General features: G+C 35.0%; 1 protein-coding gene across 2 annotated transcripts in view; it reads right to left on the reverse strand.

Moving 5' to 3' along the window:
* TEX26 (testis expressed 26) overlaps positions 1-24716 on the reverse strand; it is a 66532-nt gene that overhangs the window by 40261 nt on the left and 1555 nt on the right. The gene's annotated exons all lie outside the window — the stretch shown is intronic.

Consider the following 24716-nt stretch of genomic DNA (forward strand, 5'->3'; position numbering starts at 1 on the left):
GGCTGCTTTATGGAGAATCTACAGGACACTGTGTATAAGAATGGGTCAGAATGAGCAAGCAAATCTGGGTTGTAATCTATACTCCTGGAACAAATAACCACATCAATGAGATTCTAGAATCACCAAAATATAAAAGATTGGAGGGGCAGAAAGTTGAAGAGGGGAAGGAGATAGAAAAAGTAATTGATGGAAAGACAACACAAATAGTATTCCAGAGTTAGTTTTTTATAGCAGGCAAGTAGGAAGCATTAAAAGTTCTTCATAAGGAAAGTGATATGATAAAAAGTTGTTTGAAGGAGGTCATTAGAGGTGAATCCCCAAAGCAGAGGATCTGCTTTCATTCTCATTTATAAAGCACTTTAAATTCCTTGCATGCACTATCTCATCCAGAGATGAGAAGCTGGGGTCACAGCTTCTTCATAAATAGAAAGGAAGAGGTGAATCCAGAGAAATTGATAAGAATGATGCAGTAGGATGGATCCCTCAGGGATGATTGAGAGCCAAGAAAAAAATAATATCCAAGAGGGTGATATCATCTTTGGTGACATCTGGTTGGGGTGGTAAAAAGAGCCCTTGGGTTTTGAAAGCAAAAAGACACCTGCTCGTGCCCAAGTTTTTTCATCTGTAAAATGGAAACATTAGGATACTATAAATCCTAATGTTTCTATTTTACCACTATATTGGTTGAAAAAAATTCTTAGAAGTAACAATTATTTTGTCAATTATCAAAACACTAAAAAATGACAGTTATTATGATATTAAAAGGATGCTAGGAAGTGTTATTTGAGGTACAATAGCTACTTGTACAATAGGTATGCTACAATGCAGAGAGAGGAGTGGGTCTTAGTCCCATGAGAGTTTGTGTTTGTTTATGATCTATGTATAAAAACCCCTTCCCTAATCATGATCCTTCACCCTCCTGATGTTGACAACCCTATAATCAATGGTATGATTTCCTTATTTATTGCATAGGAGTTGTATCTTTAATTTTTTGTCTTCTGACTAAATTGAGTCAGTTATTAGATATGCTTTATTAGTAGGATTGTACCATGTTAATAAACTATTATAATGCTTGGAAAAAACATGCCTCAGTCTACTTTTTGTTGAATTTCACTCATAACATTCTACAGATGAGTTAAAGGATATGAGTGCAAATTCTGCCTCTTGCCACTTATTGTCCCTTATACAAGTCTCAAAGTCCTCAGTTTTCTCATCTATGAAATGAGAGTTTTGGAGTAAATTTACTCTGATGGTTTCTTCAAGCTCTAAATTAAGAGTTATTACTTTGGGGTCCATCATGTAAATATAGTTATGTGTGTATTTATTTACTGTCTGTTATTCACTCATTTTCAATCATGTCAGAATTCTTTTTTTTTTAATTAAAGTTTTTTATTTTCAAAATATATACATGGATAATTTTCAACATTCACTCTTACAAAACCTTGTGTTCTAAATTTTTCCCTCCCTTCCCCCCAAACTCTTCCTCTGGATGGCAAGTAATCCAACATATATTAAACATGTATATATTTCCACAATTATCATGCTGCATAAGAAAAATCAGATCAAGAAAGAAAAAACTAAGAAAACAAAATGCAAGCAAACAACAACAAAGAATGAAAATACTACACGTTGTGATCCACACTCAGTCTCCAGTTCTTTTTCTGGATGTAAATGGCTCTCTTCATCATAAAACTATTGGAACTGGCCTGAATCATTTCATTCTTGAAGCTCCTCTATCAGAATTGATCATCGTACAATCTTACTGTTGCCATGTATAATGATTTCCTGGTCCTGCTCATCTCACTCAGCATCAGTTCATGTAAGTCTCTCCAAGCCTCTCTGTATTCATCGTGTTGGTCATTTCTCATAGAACAATAATATTCCATAACATTCATAAACCACAATTTATTCAGTCATTCTCCAACTGATGGGCATCCATTCAGTTTCCAGTTTCTTACCACTACGAGAAGGGCTGCCACAAACATTTTTGCACATGTGGGTCCCTCTCCCTCCTTTAATATCTCTTTGGTATATAAGCCCAGTAGAAACACTGCTGGGTCAAACTGCTGCACAGTTTGGTAACTTTTTGAGCATTGTTCCAAATTGTTCTTCAGAATGGCTGGACAGACCCCACCCCCATTTGAGGTCTTCTTGGCAAAGATACTAGAGTAGTCTGCCATTTCCTTCTCCATCTCATTTTACAGATGAGGAAACTGAGGCAGATGGGGTTTAAGGGACTTGCCTAGGGTCACACAAGTAGTGTCTGATTACAGATCTGAATTTGAGAAGATGAATCTTCCTGACTTCAGATCTGGAACTCTTATTGTCTGTGCCACCCAGCTGTTCATATATATCTTTTTTCAATATAATTTCTTTCCTTGGTAATCCCTTTGTGTTCTATTTTATGCATTTTAAAATGCATAAAGGAGCAGAACCAAGATTGGCAGAGTAAAGGCAGGAACTCCCCTAAGCTCTTCCAAATTTTCCTCCAAATTAATTTTAAAATGACTCAAAATTAATTCTAGAGTGGCAGAAGCAACCCAAAGACAGGGTGTGAAGCAATTTTCCAGCCCAAGACAACTTAGAAAACTGACAAGAAAGGTTTGTTTCGGTGAGAGTGAAGGCACAGGCTAACACAGATTTTGAGGATGATTCATTCAAACAGTAATGTAGAAAATATAAGAAAAAAACACCTTATAAAACAAAATAGGTCAAATGTTTTTTTTTTTTTTTAAAGGCACAAAAAATCACCCAAGAGGAAAAATTCCTTAAAAAGCATAGAAGATAAAAATGAAATATCTCATTGGAAAGATGACTTATTTGGAAAACAGATCAAGATAATTTAAGAATTATTGGACTACCTGAAAACCATGATTTTTTTAAGTGCCTAGACATCATATTTCAAGCAATTGTAAAAGGAAAATATTCTTATAGCCTAGAATCAGAGATCCAAAAATGAAAACTCCCAGGAACATTATAGCCAATTTTCAGAGCTCCCAGGTTTAAGGAGAAAATATTGCAAATAGCCAAAAAGAAATAATTAAAATTTCATGGAATCAAAGTCAGGATCACACAAGATTTAGCAGCTTCTATATTATATTAAAGAATGAAAGGACTTGGAATATGCTAGAATTCAAATATCACATAAACAAACAAACCTGAATGTAAAATACTTCATGGTTAAAAAAAAAAATGTATACTTTAATAAAATAGAGAAGTTTTAAGCATTCCTGACAAAAAAATCAGAGCTAAATAGAAATTTTGATTTTCAAATATGAGGAAAATTAATATAATGCTTTATAATTTGTTATTAATTTATAAATATTCTTTTCTAGCTAAGGAATGCTATCTCATTCCATCTCTTCTCACAGCATCAGCTCTTTAACTGAATTGGGTTGGGCAGAGCCCCACCTAATTAGAAACCTGAGTTCTGTTTATAAACAGGATTTAAATTGAATTAGTTACTTCCCCTCCTTCCCTCCCCCCCTTCTCCTACCCAAAGGATAAGCTTCAGTCCTTGTTCCCTTCATTAGAGTTTAGGGTAGACTGGCTCATGAAAGAGAAAATTAGCCAGAGAAGTAAATACTGAAATGGCTTCCACTATCTACATTGCTGGAGGCTATTCAAGCCAGGAATTTGGCAAGATAAATTGAGAACTTTTAGCCTCTTCTTCATTTGATATCCACCAATCAGATTTGTTTTTCTCTTCCTAGGAGAGTTTCCAGGTAATTTGCTGTCAAGGAGACAGATCTAGATTTATAATGGTGGGAGAATCTCAATGTTTTTGATTACTGAAAAAAATAAATCATCGACTATCAAAGTTTACTGATTATTGACTAACCTATAAATTGATTTTAATACCCAGAAATTTTGTCCCCTAAAATTTTATGTGCCACAAATACAAGACTCAAGAGAAAAATATAAAAAGGCAAACATGTAAGAGAAATCATGAGTTATTCAATAAGGTTAAAACATTTATATTTATCCATGGAAAGATGATACTTGTAATTCCTAAGCACTTTATCATTATTAGGACAATTAGAAGAAGTACATAGACAAAAGGCATGGGTATAAATTTACTATGATATTTTTAAATTGTGAAAAAGAGTCATGCACTGGGAAAAGAAGGAAAGGAGAGGAAGAAGAGGAATAAATTATCTCACACAAGAGAGACACATGAAAGGGCCTATATATTCCAAGATGAACTTGGAATAAAGCAGGACTGGATCTTTGCTCCCATGCTTTTTAGCTTGTTTTTAATTATGTTGTTAAACACCATCATCAGGATTTAAAATAGTATATCAAGATCAACTGTCACACGTTGATAGTAAGTTATTTCACGTGAAAAATCTACAAAAAGAAAAAATGAAGGAAGAGTTGGTGCTCCATTTATTTTTTTGGAGATGAAATGTACCCTAAGGTTTCTATTCTCTGGCTTTTGGCCTAACACCACACACAAAAAACCAATGGTTCTCCACCAACCATAACCACACCATCCATACAAAGCACTGTTAGTTGCATGAAATGGAGAAATGTTGAATGCTGTGAATGGATTCACTGAGCTGCCCCTACTAAACTCAAGATCTATCAAGCCCATGGTACTGACTTATGCTCTATGAAAGCCAGACAGCATACTGGCACACCTATTAGAAAATTGAACTGCTTCCATCTGAATTCTTAGGAAATTCTGAACATCACTTAGCAAGGTCTCAAGCTCAACTGCCAACCATTCAAACTCTACGAACTCAACTCCAATGGGTTATATATATATTATTTGAGTACCAAATATATATTTATCTAAATAGACTATTTTACGGAGGACTCACACAGGGAACAAAAGAAGAAATACAAGGACATTCAAGGGCACTAGAATGTCCAGCATGGCATGCCCACATCAAAGGAGCTATAGTCTATGACCAAAACAGAATTGAGATACCTCAAATACCTCAAAATAAATGTTAAGATGTACAGATTTAGAATCATTTCTCTCCCAAATGACTATTTGTACCCAGCCTGTGATAGAGCTTTCCAAGCTCATATTGCCTGATCATCCACAATCAAACACACTGTATACATTACCCTGGCATCATCATGTCATTTTGGCCCTTTTTGAGGAAAACAAAAATAACATCAGAATTAGCTCAAAGAGGGAATGATGTACAGAAAATTTACCCTACATGGAAGTAGGAGGAGAGGAAGGGGCTAGCATAAGTGGATAGGGTTGATAAAAGGGAAGGTGAATGGGGGAGGAAGTGCTCAAAAGCAAAATACTTTTGAGGACAGAGATAGGGGTGAAGGGAGAAAAAGATAAATAGGAAAAATAGAATGAAGAGGAAACATTTACAGCATGTTTTTCTGATGAAAGCCTCATTGCTCAAACACATAAAGAAAATTAAGTTGATCAAAGGATATGAACAGGCAGTTTCCACATTAAGAAATCAAAGTTATCCTACTGTCATTTTAAAAATTCACTACTAGGTCTTTATTCCAAAGTTTTTCTTAAAGGTCGATTGTGTACAAAAATACTTATAGCAGTTCCTTTTGTGGTAACAAAGAACTGAAAACAGAGTGATGGCCATCAATTGGGGAATAGCTGAATAAGTTATATTATATGACTGTAATGAAATACTATTATATTATAAGAAATGACACGCATTATTGCTTTCAAAAAAGCCTAGAAAGACTCACATGAACTGATTACAAAGTGAAATGAGCAGAACCAAAAGAATATTTTACACAATAAAAGCAGTATTGTATAATGGTTAAGTGTGAATGATTTGGCTTGGTTTTCTTTTGCTGCACAAGAAAAAATCAAGTCAAAAAAGAAAAAGATGAGAAAAACAAAATGTAAGCAAACATTGGATCCTTGGAACTCATATCATTGTTGGAAAAAAAATGATCCTATAATCTTGTTGTTTCCATGTCCAATGATCGCCTGGTTCTCCTCATTTCAGCATATAAGTCTCTCCAGGTTTCTGAAATCATCCTGCTGATCATTTCTTATAGAATAATAATATCCCATAGCAGTCATACACCATAACCTATTCAACCATTCTGATGGGCATTCACTCAAGTTTCCAATTCTTTGATTCTACAAAAAGAGCTGTCACTTTTTTGTACATGTGGGTCCCAAAGCATACTTTTTATACTTTATTTTTCTTGGGTGTTTTTGGTCTATTGTTTTCTTTCACAACATAGTTAATAGGGAAATATTTTTACATGATTGTGCATATATAATTATATTAAATCAATTACCTTATATCAAGGAAGGAGGAGGTAAAGTAGGGTAAGAGAATTTGGATCTCAGGATTTTTAAATATGAATGTTAATTTTTTACATGTTAAAAAATAAAATACTAAAAAAATAAAGAAGTTGCGGGAAAAACAAAGTAGTAACAGGGGAAAACCATTATTCTTTAAAGGAAGGCCATGTGATTTACCAGAATGTGAGGTTTATGACCTCCAAAAAGGTTTCAAAATCCCTGCTATATATCTACGGTCTTTCTTCCTAAGAGAGCACACAAAACTGTCTATTTATTCTATGTGCCAATAGTTTAAGGACTAACAAAATAACCTCTATATGAACTGGGAGTCAGACAGTGAAAATTGTTTTGACCATATCCAGACTTGCCTAACCCATCTCTAGGCCTGAATTTAAAGTGCCCAAAGCTTGTGCAGAGGTTTTGAGAACTAGGGTTCACATGACTGTGTATCCTCAGCCAAATTCAGCTGTATTTCCCCACACACACTCCTGACCTTTTAAAAGCCTGGGATGCACAATCCCACAGTTCAAGAAGTCTTTGACTCTTTTTTTCATATTCAAAAAAGATAAAGATTTCATGTCAGGCACTTTTTATTGAGATGATGGATTTATTACACTATAATGAGGCAAGTGTTTATTACCTCATCTAAGCATTGTTTGCTTTTCTTCTTAAAGGAGACAAGATATACTGGAAACTGGATTCTCTTTTTTCTTTAATTATTCTAGTCCTTATTATACCCAAAGGGCTATTAAAACTGTGCAAATCCTTTGATCCAGCAGTATTTCTACTGGGCTTATATCCCAAAGAGATCTTAAAGGAGAGAAAGGGACCCACATGGGCAAAAATGTTTGTGGCAGCCCTCTTTGTGGTGGCAAGAAACTGGAAACTGAGTGGACGCCCATCAGTTAGAGAATGGCTGAATAAATCATGGTATATGAATGTTATAGAATATTATTTTCTGTAAGAAATGATGAGCAAGTTAATTTCAGAAAGGCCTGGAGAGACTTAGATGAAGTGATGCTGAGTGAAGTGAGCAGAGCCCGGAGATCATTATATACTTCAACAATACTATATGATGATCAATTTTGATGGACGAGGCTCTCATAAACAATGAGATGAATCAAACCAGTTCCAATTGTACAGTGATGAAGAGAAACATCTGCATCCAGAGAGAGGACTGTGGGGACTGAGTGTGGATCACAACATAACATTCTCACTTTTTTATTGTTTGCATTTTATTTTCTCATTTTTTCCTTTTTTGATCTGATTTTTTTTGTGCAGCAAAATAAGCATATATATATATATATATGTATATATATATATATATATATACATATATATATATATATATATGATTTCACATGTATTTTTACCATGTTTAACATATTTTGGATTACTTGCCATGAGGAGAAAGCAGGAAGAATTGGAACACAAGGATTTGCAAGGGTCAATGTTGAAAAATTATCCATGCATATGTTTTGAAAATAAAAAGCTTTAATAAAAAAATAAATTATTCTAGTCCTTTTCAGGGGATGGAGTGTTACATCTTTGATGTGAGAACTTGCTGAGCCCTTTTCAGAACTGCTCATCCAACCTTTGGGGTCCAAAACTGGGCACCCAGCTAGCTCTCATCTGTGGCTCCAAAAATCTGTAACAGCCATAGGCCAGTCAAACCATCCAGCAGATGGGCTGATCCAAGTTGAGGGTAACCAATATATATCAAACTGGTGAGTTAGGGAGATTGTCTACCCCCAAGCATGTGAAGACTACTCCATCCCCCATGCTTCAGCAGAATGGGTGACTGAGAACCACTTGGCTGTTGTTCCATGCCAGAGTCATCATTGCATCCCAGTTGTTCTGAAAGTCCTGCTCTGTGTTTCAATGTAGCTGGAAGAATGAGGCTGATGACATTGTTCAAGGCTGCCTCACTTAAATCCAATTCGTGCAAGGCAAAACATCATGAAGACCAGACAACTTCTCTAGGTCCATACTATTTAAATCTCCCACTAGCCAAACCATTCCCTTCTTTTAAGGCTGTAGCAATTATATGGCCAATGGCACAATTAAATAGGAATCTTAAGGAAAAAAATACAAAATTTCCATCACCACCGCCTTATCCCATCCCAAGTGAATAAACTCCTTGGGATCAGAGAATGCTTTTGTTTCCTCCAGCTCCTAGCACACTAAGCATAAAAAGTCATAATAGCTATATATTGAGATGTTTTCTCCATTAACTCCCAGACCTCCCTAATCTCTTTAATGACTTCTACAGATCATAGAATCATAGGATAACAGATTTAGAAATGGCACTAACCTGAGAGCCTATCTAGCCCAAGCCCCTCAATTTTAAATTTGAAGAAACAGGCACGGATATTAAATGATTTTTCCAAGGTCATATTGATAAGACTAGTAGCAGAGCCAGAATTCAAACCTAGCTCCTCAGACTCTTTAATAGTGGAGTCAGTCCAATTTTAAAGAATTTATAAATCCTACAAAGAAGCAATATTAGTGTATGTTAAAACATAGGGACAATGTTTCTACTTAGTTGAATCTGTACCAGTGCCAGGGACAAAAATATTGAGGTTTTTTTTGTCCATTTACAGATGGAAGTAAATAGGGCCAATTATAAGCAAATTGTCACATTTTAAATGATCATTGTTATATAACTTTTATTAATTTTTATTATTTAATATTTATTATTTGATTATGTTATTATATAGTCTCTTCAAAATCTCAAGATTTTCCTTCCATCATTAGAAGGAAGTTTTAAGTTGGATATTCTATTACATAAGAAGCAGATTGTTTACAATGTGAATAAGCCATATTTGTTACCTCATCCAGTCATTTATTTGCTTTTTAAAGTCTTTCTAAAGAAGACATACCACACTGGACAATAGACATTCGATAACCCTGATTCAATTCCCTTTTCTCTAAAATGTCTTTTTTCAATCAATTAGCAAGTGTTAAGGTATCTATTTAATGTGCACCTTAGCACAGGTTTTGGGGATGGGGAAGACAAGCAACACAAGCACAAAAAGGTGAACCAATTCCAGCTTTCATGGATCTTACATTCTATGAGGAATAAGAAAAAAGATATAACAGGTGCATATATAAGAACTTTTAGAATATCATACTTTGGAAGCTTTATGGAGGTTAAAATGGAAAAGAGGTTTTAAATAGATTTTAAATAGGGACATTAATTTGGAGAATATTGCAACAATCCAGACAAGAGGAACCAGAAAAAAAATCTTGAACCAGTTCAGTATGTATATTGGCTAGCTAAGGGGAGATGGGGGACAGACTGATGAGATGCTGTGGATGTACACTTGACTGGATATGAAGAGAGTGAGGAAGAACAAAGGACCCAAGATGACTCAAGTATGGATAACTGGAAGACTGTCTCTCTTCAGGTTGAAATGCCTATGGGAAATCCATTTTGAAATGTCCAATATGCAACTCAAGACATGAGAAAACTAGGCATATGTATACATATATATTTATATAATTTATCTTCATTATTTACAAATTCTTATTTGTGAATTCTCCTCCTTGCCAGAATGTTTTTGTAAACCTCAATCAATAGTGGAAGCACTTTCACAGACATGGCATAGAGTGGCAAAAAACTTCGAGTCCCTTGATGCAAAGGATCCCAGCTGCAGTTGCTCTGTTCTCTGTATTTCAACTTTCATAGTATAAACAAGTGTCCTTTTCACGGTCAATTTAGTGCCATGTTTTTCACATTATTGTGCATTTTGTTGGTGATTTCACTGTTTAAAATGCTACCAAGCATAGCAAGGAAGTGCCGCCTAGTGTTCCTCAGCACAAGTAGTCTGTGATATGCCTTACTGAGAAATTAGATAAGCTTCATTCAGGCATGAACTATAGAGTACTACTGTTGGTCATGAGTTCAATGTTAATGAATCAACAATATGGTAGAGAAAAAGGAAGAGAAAATTTGTCATTCTGTACACAAAACTGTTCCAGAAAGAGATAAAGTAAATGTGAACAGAGGCTTGTAGGAACCTAACTCTGTATTTTTCCCTGGAAATTCAGTATTCACTAATTCAGTATTCATGATGACTTTATATAGAGCAAGACAACTTGACATATCTGTGTACATATACATGGAGATGAGAAATAAACTGAATTGTTGCAAGCTGATGAGGTCACTGAGAAATCTGAGTAGAGAGGTAAAAAGGAGAGTCTTATTTAAATCTTACCATTCCTTTTTTCTTCCAAGCCACTCAGGCTGAAGGTAAACTCTAAGGGACCAAAGGATTACCATCTCCTTCTCCCTGGTCTCACAGGGAATCAGAAATAATTGTTTTTGTCCTAGTCTATGGCAGCACAATGCCTGACACTGAGTAGGTAATAAATGTTTGCTGATTGGATAAAGAAGTGTTATCATTGCCCCTTAAATCTCTTCTCACAGCAAATTTCCAATTCCTTCCTCCTCTTGGGCTTCCTCCCAACAAACCTTTGCCTGCTCCTTCTTGCTATGAGGTAGCATTCCCTATGTGTCAAAAAAAGCACAGAATCACTGTTACTTCTAAATCTGGGCCTTGAGGGAAGACTATGAACAGACTAATAACTTGCTTCTCTCAAAATATTTTTTCAAAAATTGATTTTTTTTCACTTGGACCCATTCTTCAATACTATATTCCTCCTTCATAACATTCTCCCTTATCCTGATATTTTTTAAACTCTCAGATAGCATTATACAAACATCATTCCTCATCCCCAATTGCTGGTTCCCTTACTCTCATCCCTTCTGCTTCAGCCTTGCCCTCTCCAAATGTCCCATTTCTAACTTTGCCTGCCCCTTCTCTACTGTACTCTCTGAAATGCCTACTCCATAAAGAAGAAATGTGCTTTCATTTTAAAAATTTTTCCTTTCCCATTCTTTCTTCCATTTGCTACATCCCAATGCAGCCTAGCTCGCTCCAGAATATACAGCAAAATCTTTTCCCTTTGAGATTCATTCAATCCAAATTTATCATCCAGTCAAGATTCTGATAGCTGTTTTCTTCTACCCCAGAATATTCTTCTTACCTCAACGAATTCAGTGACTAGCAACACTGTTTTTCCCTCTACCTCAACTCCTTACACTTCATAGTAGGGGACCTTTAACATCCATATTAATACTATCTCCTCAAATACTCTAATTTCCAAGTTCCTAAATCTACTAAGTTTTCATTACCTATTTCCTCCTCCACTTCATCTTAGATACATACAGAGATGTTCATACCCTTGATTTTGTCATCATTCATAAGCGTTCCAATTCATGTTCATGACCTCTAAAATTCCTTTATCATTTTTTTCCTCCTCTGTCTTCCCGTTCCCTAATCCTGGTTCTTTATCCTCATCACTACCTTTAATTCCTCCATCCCTCAATTCTTTTCCAGGCCATCATCCTTGTACTTAATATATTCTTTTTCTCTCTTAACTTCCTTGGGTGCATATCAATCATCTTCTATACTTTCATTCTCCTCTGTACTTGAGTCCATTACTCACCACTATGCTAATACTAATTTGTCATCTCTTGCCAAGCCCATCTTGGATTATTCCCATCATTTATTGCCTTCAGAAACTATTATCTGTGTCTTGACCAGAGCCTAGAACCATGTTGACTACAATTATATAATATCAACCAGGGTTCTAAAAAACATACCTCCCTAATTATTTATACCTGTCACTTCCAAAATTTTGCATCCCTCCTCAAACTCCCATGGCATTTCCTTCCCAGCTGAGGACCTTGCCTCATACCTGAGCAAAAATATTGAGACCATTCTTACAGAGTTCCTTTTTTTTCCATTTCAAATCGCTCAAACATCTTCCCCCATTATCTTTTCCTCCATCCTTGTCTCACATGGAAAGGCAATCCTTTTCCTTGTCAAGGCAAAGCCCTCTTTCTATATACCCTTCTCCCATTGCATTTCATTTTTTAAACAATTACCTCATCCAATATCCCCATACTTTCTCAAATTTTCAATTTTTTTCCTATTTCCAACAATTTTCCTGCTGCCTGCAAACCCCACCCCTTCCATGTTTCCCTCATCCTGCCATGTCTCTGCTATCAACTTAAATCTATTTCTCTTCTATTTTGTGACTAAAATCCTTGAGAAACTCTAATCAGGCACTTTTACTTTTTGATTCACTAGATTTTAAACCCTCCAAATTCCAGTTTCCACCTTTAGACTAGATTCAACTGAAATTTCTCTCCTCAAAGTGACCAGTTATCTCCTAATTGCCAAATTTAATGGCCTCTTCTCAATCTTCAGACTTCTTAATATCTCTGCATAGTTTTTGACATAGTTGATCACTGTCTCCTGGATATTCTGTTCAACATTCTAGGTTTTTGTGACATTGCTCACATCTGGTTTATCTCCTCCTATCTGCCTGACTCTTGTAGATTATTTATCATATATTAATAATATTTAGATCTAACTTTTTGTGATTGAAGTTGCTTGTATCCATACCCATGCCCAGGTATTTTAGGTCCACCCAAGTTTATGTTCTGGGTTCCCTTCATATAATTCATGTGTAACTCATTTGTGATATGTTTATCAGGTCATTTGTGTGTAACTTTCGTGGCTTAGGAAAGCTTTGTCAAAATCCTATATAATGTAATCTTCTCAGAATCTGGAAGAGGAGAAGGAGCTCATACCTTTTTTTCCTAGTCTATCAAACATAAAAAACTTTCTTTCTAATACTATTTCACATTTTTGGATGTGTTCTCAGTAACAACAATATGATGGCAGAAGTGGGATTCCCTGGTGGTTGCCTGAATGAAAACCAAAGCTTCTCCAAAAATCATGGAAGCTGAGTAAGTCCTTATGATTCTAGAACTGTGCAAGGGCAGAGTAGGATTACATCAAACACAATCAGTCCCCTAGGGTTCAGGTCAGACACAAGTCCAGGTCTTAAGTACAGGTATAGTCCAGAATATTAAGGGGCTAAGACGTAGGTGGGGTTAGATATAACCAAGCTGCCCTAAATGGCAAATAAGTAATCTGTGACTTGATGACTCAAAAGCTTAGGCAAGCAATTGCTAAAAACTAAAATACTTAATTATAAAATTAGCCTTGAGGTCCTGTTTTTTCGCTTTCTCTTTCTTTCTATTCCTGTCTTTTTCCTCAACTCGCCCAATATACTTTGGTGTGTAACTATAACAGGGGTCAATGGTTACCTGTATATCCTGGTAAACACATAGGCATTATCAATTAGTTCTACACTCATTCATTAATTTAGGATGAGACTAGGTTATTGAGAGAAACTTGACAGTGAGGTGCATTTTGAATGGAAAGCTTCCATTTCCAAAGTTCTCCAGGGTTCACAAAGTCTTGCTACCTTGAGCAGGGATTTATCTTCCACTGACCTTTTTGATTAGTGGGAGATAAAAAGGAAAACTGCAATATTCTTTCTTTCTCACTGCCTTCAACAACCCTGTCAAGGTTGGAGATTGAAGAGTTAAACAGAGATGAATGACATATACTTCTATTACTCTTTACCCTTTCTTGAGAGAGGGATAGATGCATTTTGTTCTAATAATAGTGACACTCCATCTTCTTGAGAAAAGGCAGTATTGAAGCTAGTTTGAAATGATTCAACATAATCTATTTATATAAAAGTCACCAGAATTAACAATAGACTATACAATTCAAGAAGTATAAGAAGCAATTAATATAAGAAAATTCATACAAGAGAGATGTTAAGACTAGAATTTGGTTGAAAAATAAAATGAGATGAATTTAAGAAAAGTAGGGAAAGCAAAGTGAGGAATCAAGAGCACAAAATGAAAGATAAATTATGAACTTGCTGTCTTTAAAGCAGTCCACTGAAAAGAAAGAAATTACAGGAAAGAGTAGATAAAATTGGGGAAAATTTAAAGGTGGAATCTATTTGCACTGACTCTGAAATAAAGGGTTTGAAAGTCTAAGATTTGAAAGTTTTAGAAAGATTTGAGAAGGATTTTGTCCATTGAGATAAAGATTTGAGAACCTTTAGGGGAAGATTTCTATTCATTTCAGACAGACAAAAAAAAATCAAGTTTTTTGTTTACCAAATAGAAACTATAGCAATCTGCAGCTTAAAATTATTTGAGTATATAAGCAAACTAAAATCCTGTCCTTGAAAGACTGGTAAAAAGGGACATCCAAATCCTTAGAGACTCATGGGAAACAAAAGAGGGTGGGTGAAGGGAATGTTAAGGGAGCCCACCATGTGTCTTTGAAAGTGAGCTAATTGAAAGCAGTTGGATCTAGAATTTGAGGTGCTGGAGTCAGCTTGTGGTCTTTGGGGAAATCAAGATTTTCAAGTCACCAATCACTTTTAAGTTGAGATTTAATTTGTCCTGAAACAATTACAATGTGTGGTTCCATATATGATGAGATGTGTTCTCTATACTAGCCTCTAAGCGGCACAGTGGATGGAGCTGGGTCTGACTGAGTCAGGAAGATTTGTCTTTCCGAGATCACATCTGTCCTTGGACAGATTAACTCTAAACTCTAAATTAACAACTCTAAACTCTAAAAAATTCCTCTAAAACAAGCCGGAGGAGGAAATGGCAAACCAACTCCAGTATCTTTGCCAAGAAAACCCCAAATAGGGTCACAAAGAGCCTAATACAGTTGAAAGAACTGATTGACACCAAGTGTTCTCATGTTAAGATAATGGTAGAAATCAGAACTTAATGCAAAATACTTTTGATATCTGAAATTAAAGTGTAACTTGGAAACTGCATAGATCAGGAAAATATATAGACTCAGAAATGAATTAGTTGTGTTCCCTGAGCAAGTCATTTTTTTACTTTTGTTTGCCTCAGTTTCCTTATCTATAAAATGGGTTAAAAGCATCTACCTCCCAGGGTATGTATGTATGTATGTATATATATATATATATATATATATATATATATATATATATATACATATATATGTTTATTATTAGTATTTTCATTAAGTGTAATTATTCTATACTTGTTTTTGGATGTGATTACTATAGAATGCCAATTTAGATAAATGGTGATTTTTTTCATAGAAGAGGGGATTCAGCAATGCACTCAAATGAATTATTATTTCATTATCAAAATGTTTTTTATTACATGTTTTTAATAAATAATATCATTTGTTATTATTAGGCTTCTAATTTTTCTTGTATTGAGAATTTTGGGAAGCCATTGAATAATAAATGCTGTTAATATGAAAATTGATTCCCAGAGGGAGAAACTTCTTTTAATCTGAATGACTTAAGATTATTAATTATGCCTATATATACATACACATGTATGTATATATATATACTTCCAAATGTTTCTAATGCGGTATGAAGGACTTAAGTATGTTTTAGAAATAAGTTCTCAAAACTAGAATAAGGATTTTACATGTAAAATTGTATTAATGATTGTAAAGAAAATTTAAATCATTTTTTCCTATTTTGAAGTCTCTGATCATATAAAAGGGATTCATATTTTTACAAATAAAGGCCTCAAGGATCTTTTTAAGATTCTTTCTTCAGACTCTTGATGACATTTTTCCATATTGGGCATAGGTTTTTGGTAAAAATAGAAAAAGCAAGAGGTACCAAAAAACAAATTCTTTGAAGTTTCAGGTGAATGTGAATTGCTAATCTGTGTTCCTCTTATAACTCTGCTGTTAATAGGATTCACTCCATAAGATTTGAACTGGTTTTCAACCACATGAACTAGTTACTGGAAAACCAAATTAAGGAGATTGTGCTATATTGTGCGATAAATCCTTGTTACTAGCACATTTTAGCAGAATTACCTAGGGAAATCTCCCAAGTGACTTGAAACCAGAAAAAGTGATCTACAAGAAGGAGCCTCCTCCAGAGCTGCCTTGAAAATGAGATCCATTCCAGAATTTCTAAGGGAAGATGCTTCCAAGGACCAGACACCTACCTGGGATTCAAAATGTAGTTTTTTATTTCACATGAACATCTGGAAGGAGTTACAAGAAGACTTGATGTTACTTAACATGATGTTACATTGATGATTGCTGTAGTATTGCTTAGCTTTGTGTTTGCATATAAAAGCAGCATTGCTCAAATTCCTTCACTTATTGTTTGGGGATCAGGTCCATTTGTTCTGCAACTTTTTGGTTAACTGAAAGACTGTCTTCTGGGATTTTTTAAAATTAATTTCATCTTATCAAAACTTGACTTCTGGAAAAATAATGTTAACTGTTGACATTTCTCAAGTAGATATGCCAAAGGGAAGTTTGAAGAAAGGATTTCTTTTTTTTTTTTTTTAATTTTATATATATATATATATATATTTTATAATATTATCCCTTGTATTCATTTTTCCAAATTACCCCCCCTCCCTCTATTCCCTCCCCCCGACGACAGGCAATACCATACATTTTACATGTGTTACAATATAGTCTAGATACAATACATGTGTGTGAATATCATTTTCTTGTTGCACAATAAACATTAGAATCCGAAGGTACATGCAACCTGGGCAGACAGATATTGGTGCTAACAATTTTCATTCCCCTCCCAGTGTTTCTTCTCTGGGTGCAGCTACCTCTGTCCATCATTGATCAACTGGAAGTGAGTTGGATCTTCTTTATGTTGAAGATTTCCACTTCCATCAGAATACATCCTCATACAGCATTGTTGTTGAAGTGTACAGTGATCTTCTGGTTCTGCTCATTTCACTCAGCATCAGTTGATTTAAGTCTCTCCAGGCCTCTCTATATTCCTCCTGCTGGTCATTTCTTACCGAGCAATAATATTCCATAACCTTCATATACCACAATTTACCCAACCATTCTCCAACTGATGGACATCCATTCAGAAGAAAGGATTTCTTTAGGTTACCTTGGTAATATGTAAATCTTCCTTCCTAAATCAGTCTGTAGTGTACCCTGTAAATGTAGTTTAATCTTAAATCTGACTTGGTTTACCCTAATGTTTTTGTCTAGTTTTCAGTCAGTGGCGTCTGACTCTCTGACCCACATTTAGGGGTCAGAAAAACCATTTAGGTTTTTCTTTCAAGATATTGGAGTGTTTACTATCTCCTTCTCTGGGTCATTTTACAGATGAGGAAACTGAGAACAAACAAACAAGATTAAGAACCCAGGCTCATACAGATAGCACATACCTAAGGTCAGATTTGAACTCATGAAGATGAGTCTTCCTGAAACTCCAGTTTCAGTAGTTTATCCACTGAACCACCTAGTTACCCTGGTTTATGTAATACAGTCTGTTTAACAAAGTCTGTCTCCTTAAGTGATATATGAGAACTCTGCTTAACTAAGTTTGCTCAACTTTGATGACATAGAAGGAAACATGGGATTATGATTTTTTGTGATACTTGTTTCCTATTGTAAATTTAAGTCTCAAAAAAAATAGGAGATTTAGAACAAATGCTTATTTAGATTTTTCTGATCATGTGATATTGGGCAAAGTTTATCACATTCCTTATCCCTCAAATACTTAAATGACTTATAATCAAACTTTTTAAAAGATGGATAATAATAAAAGTATTTGCAAGATATTATAACCCAGCTTTGATTTAGGTGACCCAAGGTGAGTACCCAAAGATTCTCATTTTAATACAGTCCATCTCCCATTGTGGGTAACCACTGAGAGTTGTACCCTCTTATGAACAGTTATTCTTTGAAGGGCAGATAAACTGCTAATAGGGAACTTTAAGAAAAACAGCCAAATGGCCATCCTTTTATTAATAATGCACTGACCTTATTATTAAAATGATGAAATTACCCAAAATCTATATCTCTTTGAATTTTTAAATTATCACAAACTCAACCTTTTTTCCTTCAACTCCTGGTTTTCCTTGGCTTCATTTAGGAAAGATTTAGCTCAACTCTCACTTCCTGCAGAAGTCCTTCTACCTTTCCCCTCCATTATCTCCAATTCTCCTAATGATAGTGCCTTCTAAGATTACCTTCTATTTATACTGTATATATCTTACATATGAAAATTTTGGCATGTTACCATGCCTTTATTTATATCCTCTCAAACACTTAGCAAAGAGTCTAGTTCTGTTAAGTGCCTAACAAATATCCATTGGGCCAAATGACCAATGTTGCCTTCCCCATTAAAATGTGTTGCATTCCCCATTAAAAACATGAGTTGGTAAAGCTTGTTTTTAACCTTCATTTGGATGCTCAAGTATTTGGTACTATGCCTGCTGGTACATAATAAGTATTTAATACATGTTCTTCAATTGATTGATTAAGATTGCTCCCAGACATCCCTTACCAACATTAATGAATTCCCTGGGAATTAAGTTCCTTTACAATGAAGATGGATAAAATTAATTCAAAATAAATATAAATGATATAAAAATAATGAAATTCGTATGAAAAAGAGATCAAGAATTAAAAACAAACAAATGTGGAAAGAGACTCTCCAAAGTAGCAATCCAATGTTGAGGGAGGAGGCAGGAGGAGGAGAGAGGGAGAGAAAGAATCAATCAGTGGAACACATATTAGGCACATGACATTCAGTATCAAAAACACACTGTACAACCACACAAACTCAAAGATCCCATTTTTCTGGAAATTTTTTTTACAAAAGATGCTGGCAAAATTGGGTAACCAACCATCTTTTCAGAAATTAGTTTTAGACCAACACCTCACATCATTTAACAGGATGCTTGACCTAGATATAAACTTCACATCATAAACAAATTAGAGGAGCAAGCTAGAAATCACCTTTCATATCTATGTTTAAGATAAGAGTTCATGGCTAAAGAAGTAATCAGAAATCACACAAGATAAAATGGATAATCTTGATTATATACAATTTGTTACACTTTATTTACAAAAATAAATTTAATATAAAAAGTAACTGGGGAAGAAATCTGTAACCAGTTTATCTAATAAAGGTCTCATTTCCAAGATTTATAAGAAAAATGTCATAAATTATAAGACTAAAAATAATTATATAATATAATAAATATATAATTAAAGACTAAGAATAAATGTTAAAGGACATGAATAGATGTTTTCAAAGAAAAAAAGACAAAGATCTCAACAATTACATTAAAAATATTCTAAGTCACTAATAATTAAGAGAAATAATTAAAAAGTAACTGGGAAGTTCTCTATATCATACTCTGAAAAAGATGACACAAAAGGAAAAATGACAAATGTTATGAGAGCTTTAAGAAAACTGGGTACTGGGGGTGGAGTTAAGATGGCAGAGAAGATACATGTATCTGAGCTCTCTCTGATGTCCCTCAGAACCAACACCAAATCTAGCCTCTGAACTGGTTTTAGAGTAACAGAACCCACAAATATTTGGAGTGTAACAAATTTCCAACAGAAGATTATTTTGGAAGAACTTTATAAGTCAGGGATGGAGGGAGGTGGCCAAACACAAGCAAGTGCAGACACTCAGGGAGATGTGGCACCTCCTGAGCCAGGGAATCTACTAGCAGCAGTGTTGGCTACTCTGCCCTGATTGCAAACCAATAGATCAGCAGATTAGCTATAAGACATTCAGCACAAATACAAAAGTCAAATAGTGAGCTGCTGAACCCCAGACTATCAGGACTTGGCCACACCACTCAGCACTAAAAGTTAGTCAGCACTGATCCAGAGCAGCCACTGTCACCTATACAGGAAGCTTGGGACAATCTCCCTTTGCCTGAAAAAGCAAACCTCAATTTTTTTAAAAAATGAGCAAAAAAGCAAAAAGAGCTCTGACCACAGACAGAATTTATGAAGAAAGAGAAGAACAATTCAAACCCTGAGGACACTAAAAGCAGATATCTCCAGATGAAGCCCCAAAGGGTGATATGAGTTGGTTCCCATCTCACATGATTCTCTTGGTAGAATTCAAAAAGGACCTTAGAAGAAAGTTAGAAGAAAACGGGGAAAGGAAATAAGAACATTGTAGGAGAATTTGGAAAAGGAAACACAAATTATCTGAAGAAAACTTCTTACAAAATATTTAGTGAAATAGAAAAAGCATATAACTCCTTACAAAACAGATTTGACAAAATGAAAAAAAAAAAACTCCTTGAAAAACAGAATTTGTGAAAAGGAAAAAAAATCCATTGAGCAATTTAAAAATTCAATTGACCAAATACAAAACGATCTAAAAAAAGCAATGGAAGAAAATAATTCACTAACAATTAGAATTGAACAAATGGAAATGAAAGACTCCATGAGAAATTAAGAATCATCAAACACAAACCCAAAGACTTTAGCTACTGGGATTAAAAACTCACTATTTGGCAAAAACTGCTGGGAAAATTGAAAACTAGTATGGCAGAAACTAGGTATTGACCCACACCTAAACACCCTATACAAAAATAAAGTCAAAATGGGTTCATGATTTAGACATAAAGAGTGATAGCGTAAGCAAATTAGAAATACAAAGAATAGTTTACCTCTAGAATTCATGGCCAAAGAAGAATTGGAATTCATTATTGAACGCAAAATAGATAATTTTGATTATATTAAGTTAAAAAAGTTTTCATACAAACAAAACTAATACAAGATTAGAAGGGAGCAATAAACTGGGAAAACATTTTTTACATTCAAGGGTTCTGATAAAATGCCTCACTTCTAAAAGATATAGAACAATTGACTCAAATTTATAAAAAATTCAAATCATTATCTAATTGATAAATGGTCAAAGGATATGAACAGGGAATTTTCAGATGAAGAAATTAAAACCATTTGTAGTCATATGAAAGGGTGCTCTAAATCACTACTGATGAGAGAAATACAAATTAAGACAACTCTTAAGTACCACTATATACCTCTCTGATTGGCTAAGATGACAAGAAAAGATAATGATGAATGTTGGAGGGGATGTGGGAAAACTGGGACACTGATACATTGTTGGTAAAGTTGTGAAGTGATCCAACCATTTTGGAGAGCAATTTGGAACTATGCCCAAAGGACTATCAAAATGCACATACCTTTTCATCCAGCAGTATTTCTACTAAGCTTATATCCCAGAGAGATCTTAAAGGAGGGAAAGGGACCCACGTGTGTAAAAATGTTTGCAGCAGCCCTTTTTGTAGTGGCAAGAAACTGGAAATTGAGTGGGTGCCCATCAGTTAAAGAATGACTGAATAAGTTATGGTATATGAATGTTATTGTTCTATTAGAAATGATGAGAAGAATAATTTCAGAGAAACCTAGAGAGACTTACATGAACTGATATGAAGTGAAATGAGCAAAACCAGGAGTACATTGTACATGACAACAGAAGATTATGTAATGATCAATTCTGATAGATGTGGCTCTTTTCAACAATGAGATGATTCAATTCAGTTCCAATGATCTTGTGATAAAGAGAGTCATCTGTACCCATTATGGATGGACCACAACATAACATTTTCACTCTTTTTGTTGTTAGCTTGCATTTTATTTTCTTTCACATTTTTTCCCTTTTTGATCTTATTTTTTCTTGTATAGCATGATATTTGTGGAAATATGTATAGAGGAATTGCATATGTTTAACATATATTGGATCTCATGCCAACTGGAGGAGGTAGAAGGGAGGGAAAAAAATTAGAACACAGGGTTTTGTAGGGGTGTATGGAGAAAATTATCCATGTATATATTTTGAAAATAAAAAGCTTTAGTTAAAAATAATAATAAACATGTACAAAAAGAAAACTGGGTATTCTAATGCATTGTTTATATAACTGGGAATTGATTCAAATATTCTGGAAAGCAATTTGAATCCATGCTGAATTGTGCATACCTTTTGAACTAGTAATGTATTTCATTACTAGGTCTATATCCTAGCAAAATTAAAGAGGAAAAGAATTTAAATGTACAAAAATGTTTATAGCAGTTCCTTTCAAGATAACCAATAGCATGTCATCTGATTAGGCAATAACTAAACAGTGGGCGCAGCTAGTTGGTGCACTGGGCTTGGAGTCAGGAAAATCTGAGTTCGAATCTAATCTCAGACATTTACTAGCTGGTGTGATCCTAGTTGAGTCATTTACCCCCTATTTGCCTCAGTTCCTCATCTATAAAATGGGGGCACACTGGAGAAGGAAATGGCAAATCATTCCATGATCCTTACCAAAAAAATTCCATGAACAAAGTGCATGCAGTCACATAAGAGTCTGACAAAATTCAACAACAAAATATGAAGTATGAATGTAATACACTGTAATTGTGTCATAAGGAATAGTGAAATGGATAATTACAAAATAAACTTGGAAGACCTTTAAGAACTAATGAGAAAGAAAAGTGAGCAAAACCAGAATATTTTCTACAATAATATTATAAAGAAAAACAATCTTGGAAGACCATATAATAGTGTTATTATAAAAATTATTCTGGTTTTGCTCACTTTTCTTTCTCATTAGTTCTTCCCAGTTTATTTTGTAATTATCCCAAGTAATAATGAACCATGAATCCAAAAAATGAAGATGAAACCTACTAATCTTCTGCCCAGACAGATGATAAACTCAAAATACAGAAACATCCTTTTCCAGATATAATTATTATGGGAATTTACTTTGTTGGGCACATTTTAGATACGTATTGAAGAATTTGTCTATTTGAGTGTTTCTTTTGTTTTTAATTTGCTCAATTAAGAAAAATGTAGAAAGAACAATTTTATTTTTAAAAATCTGTTATTGAAAAAATGGTCTTACAAATCATACAAAGCTATATCAGTAGGTTAACATAGTTTAGTGAAATTTTCTGCTAAGCTGGGCTGGTACACATAACTGCCTGGGACAAAAATATTGAGTGTCTTTTCATCTACTCACAGCTGGACATAAGACCTACCAGGCAAAGCAAAATTGTTGAGTCAATTAAGTTTCTCTCTACACTAGGGGTTCTTGGCCTATTTTATTTTTTTATGTCAGAGACCCTTCTCTTAGCTGCCTGGTGAAGTCTTATGGATCCTTTCTCAAAATAATTTAAATACATAAAATAAGGTACAGAGAATTGCAAAAGAAACCAATTATATTGAAAATTATCAAAATAACATTTTAGGGGCAGACTTGAGTTCAAATCTGGCCTCAGACACTTAACTCTTCCAAGCTATGTGACCCTAGGGGCAAATCACTTACCCAATTTGCCTCAGCAAAAACCAAACATTTTTGAAAAGAAGTTTATGCTTTTTAGACACTGTTCTATACTAATTTTCCTCCCCTTCTGCTTCTGCAGAATCTCAGAATACTCTCCTATCAATGGCCAGGTATCTGACATTTATCTCAACAGATAGGTTAATTGATTGCACTTTAACATGAGTTTCAGTTAATAATATATTTGTGACTTCATCCAGTCGTTTTTGACATTTTTAAGCCTTTTATATCTGCCTTTGAACCCTATTAAGGTAATTTCAGACTTCAACAAGAGGGAAGACCCTTGAAGTTAAAAAAAACTTCCAGTAAAGGCCCTGAACATAAAAGGTTTTTTCTCCCCAAAATATTTGCACAACCCAAGATCTTTGAGTTTAATGTCAGAAGACCCAAGTTCAAATTCTAGGTTTTAACTTACTACATAATATATGGGGACCTGAGACAGTCTTGGTCTCAATTTCCCTCTTACCAATTCTAACTCAGTTTGTGACCTAGCAGTAAAGAGATGGATTTCTTCACAATTCTGCCATTCCTCTCCCTACCCATGGAAATACTCCTTTCATGCATGCTTGGGCCCACAATTCTGTTAACTTAAAGTTTTACAACATCCTACAGCTCCCTAGATGTTGGAGCCTCAATTACACAGCAAGACAACCGCAACTGGGTATTTGGGGTCATTAGAATGGCAAGGATGGAATTGAGTGCACAGTAATCAGGCAGCTAGTATCCCAGCAGGAGGAGGTTCTCTCCTCCCCAACTCAGTGTAAATTAAATAGCTAAATTCAGGAGAGCTGCTGCATATGTATGCATACTCTGTACGAAGAACACCACATCTGTTACATACAAATTTCCTTTTTAATAACCACAGTCTCCCGTCCCCCAGCCAAGGTTAGAATTAGCTGCACTGTCCTGCCCCCACATTACTGTGAAACATAAACCCTTTGCTTTGGCATTTAGTTGCATTCCACCACCTATTAAAGTCTCCCCGGGTGCCCTAAGCTAGGTCTGCTTTCAATGACCATGACCACAGCGATTCCAAGTGCCTCCATTACCATTCTCCCCCTCCTCCCTCCCATAACTAATGCACATTAATAATAATGCTGGACTTATTTCAAGTGTTGTTCCAGTTGCAAATTGGCTGGAGGGGAAGGGATGTTGCAGAGGAGTGTATGATGCTCCCTTGGGGACGGGAAGTGGGGATGCTGTGCCCACTCTTTCCTCAAAGCCGCCTGACTCCTTCCCTGCTTGGTCTGTCTCCTTGTGCTCCTAAGTGTAACCTGTCCGGGGCTTTTTTAGATTCATCATCACAAGGGACTGAAAGCTACCAAGTGCTTGTTTTGGGAAAAAAGCATCCAACGGAGGGGTGGCTGTGAATGAGCGTCTTTC

This window comes from Sminthopsis crassicaudata, chromosome 3 (assembly GCF_048593235.1).
Source record: "Sminthopsis crassicaudata isolate SCR6 chromosome 3, ASM4859323v1, whole genome shotgun sequence".
NCBI lineage: Eukaryota > Metazoa > Chordata > Mammalia > Dasyuromorphia > Dasyuridae > Sminthopsis > Sminthopsis crassicaudata.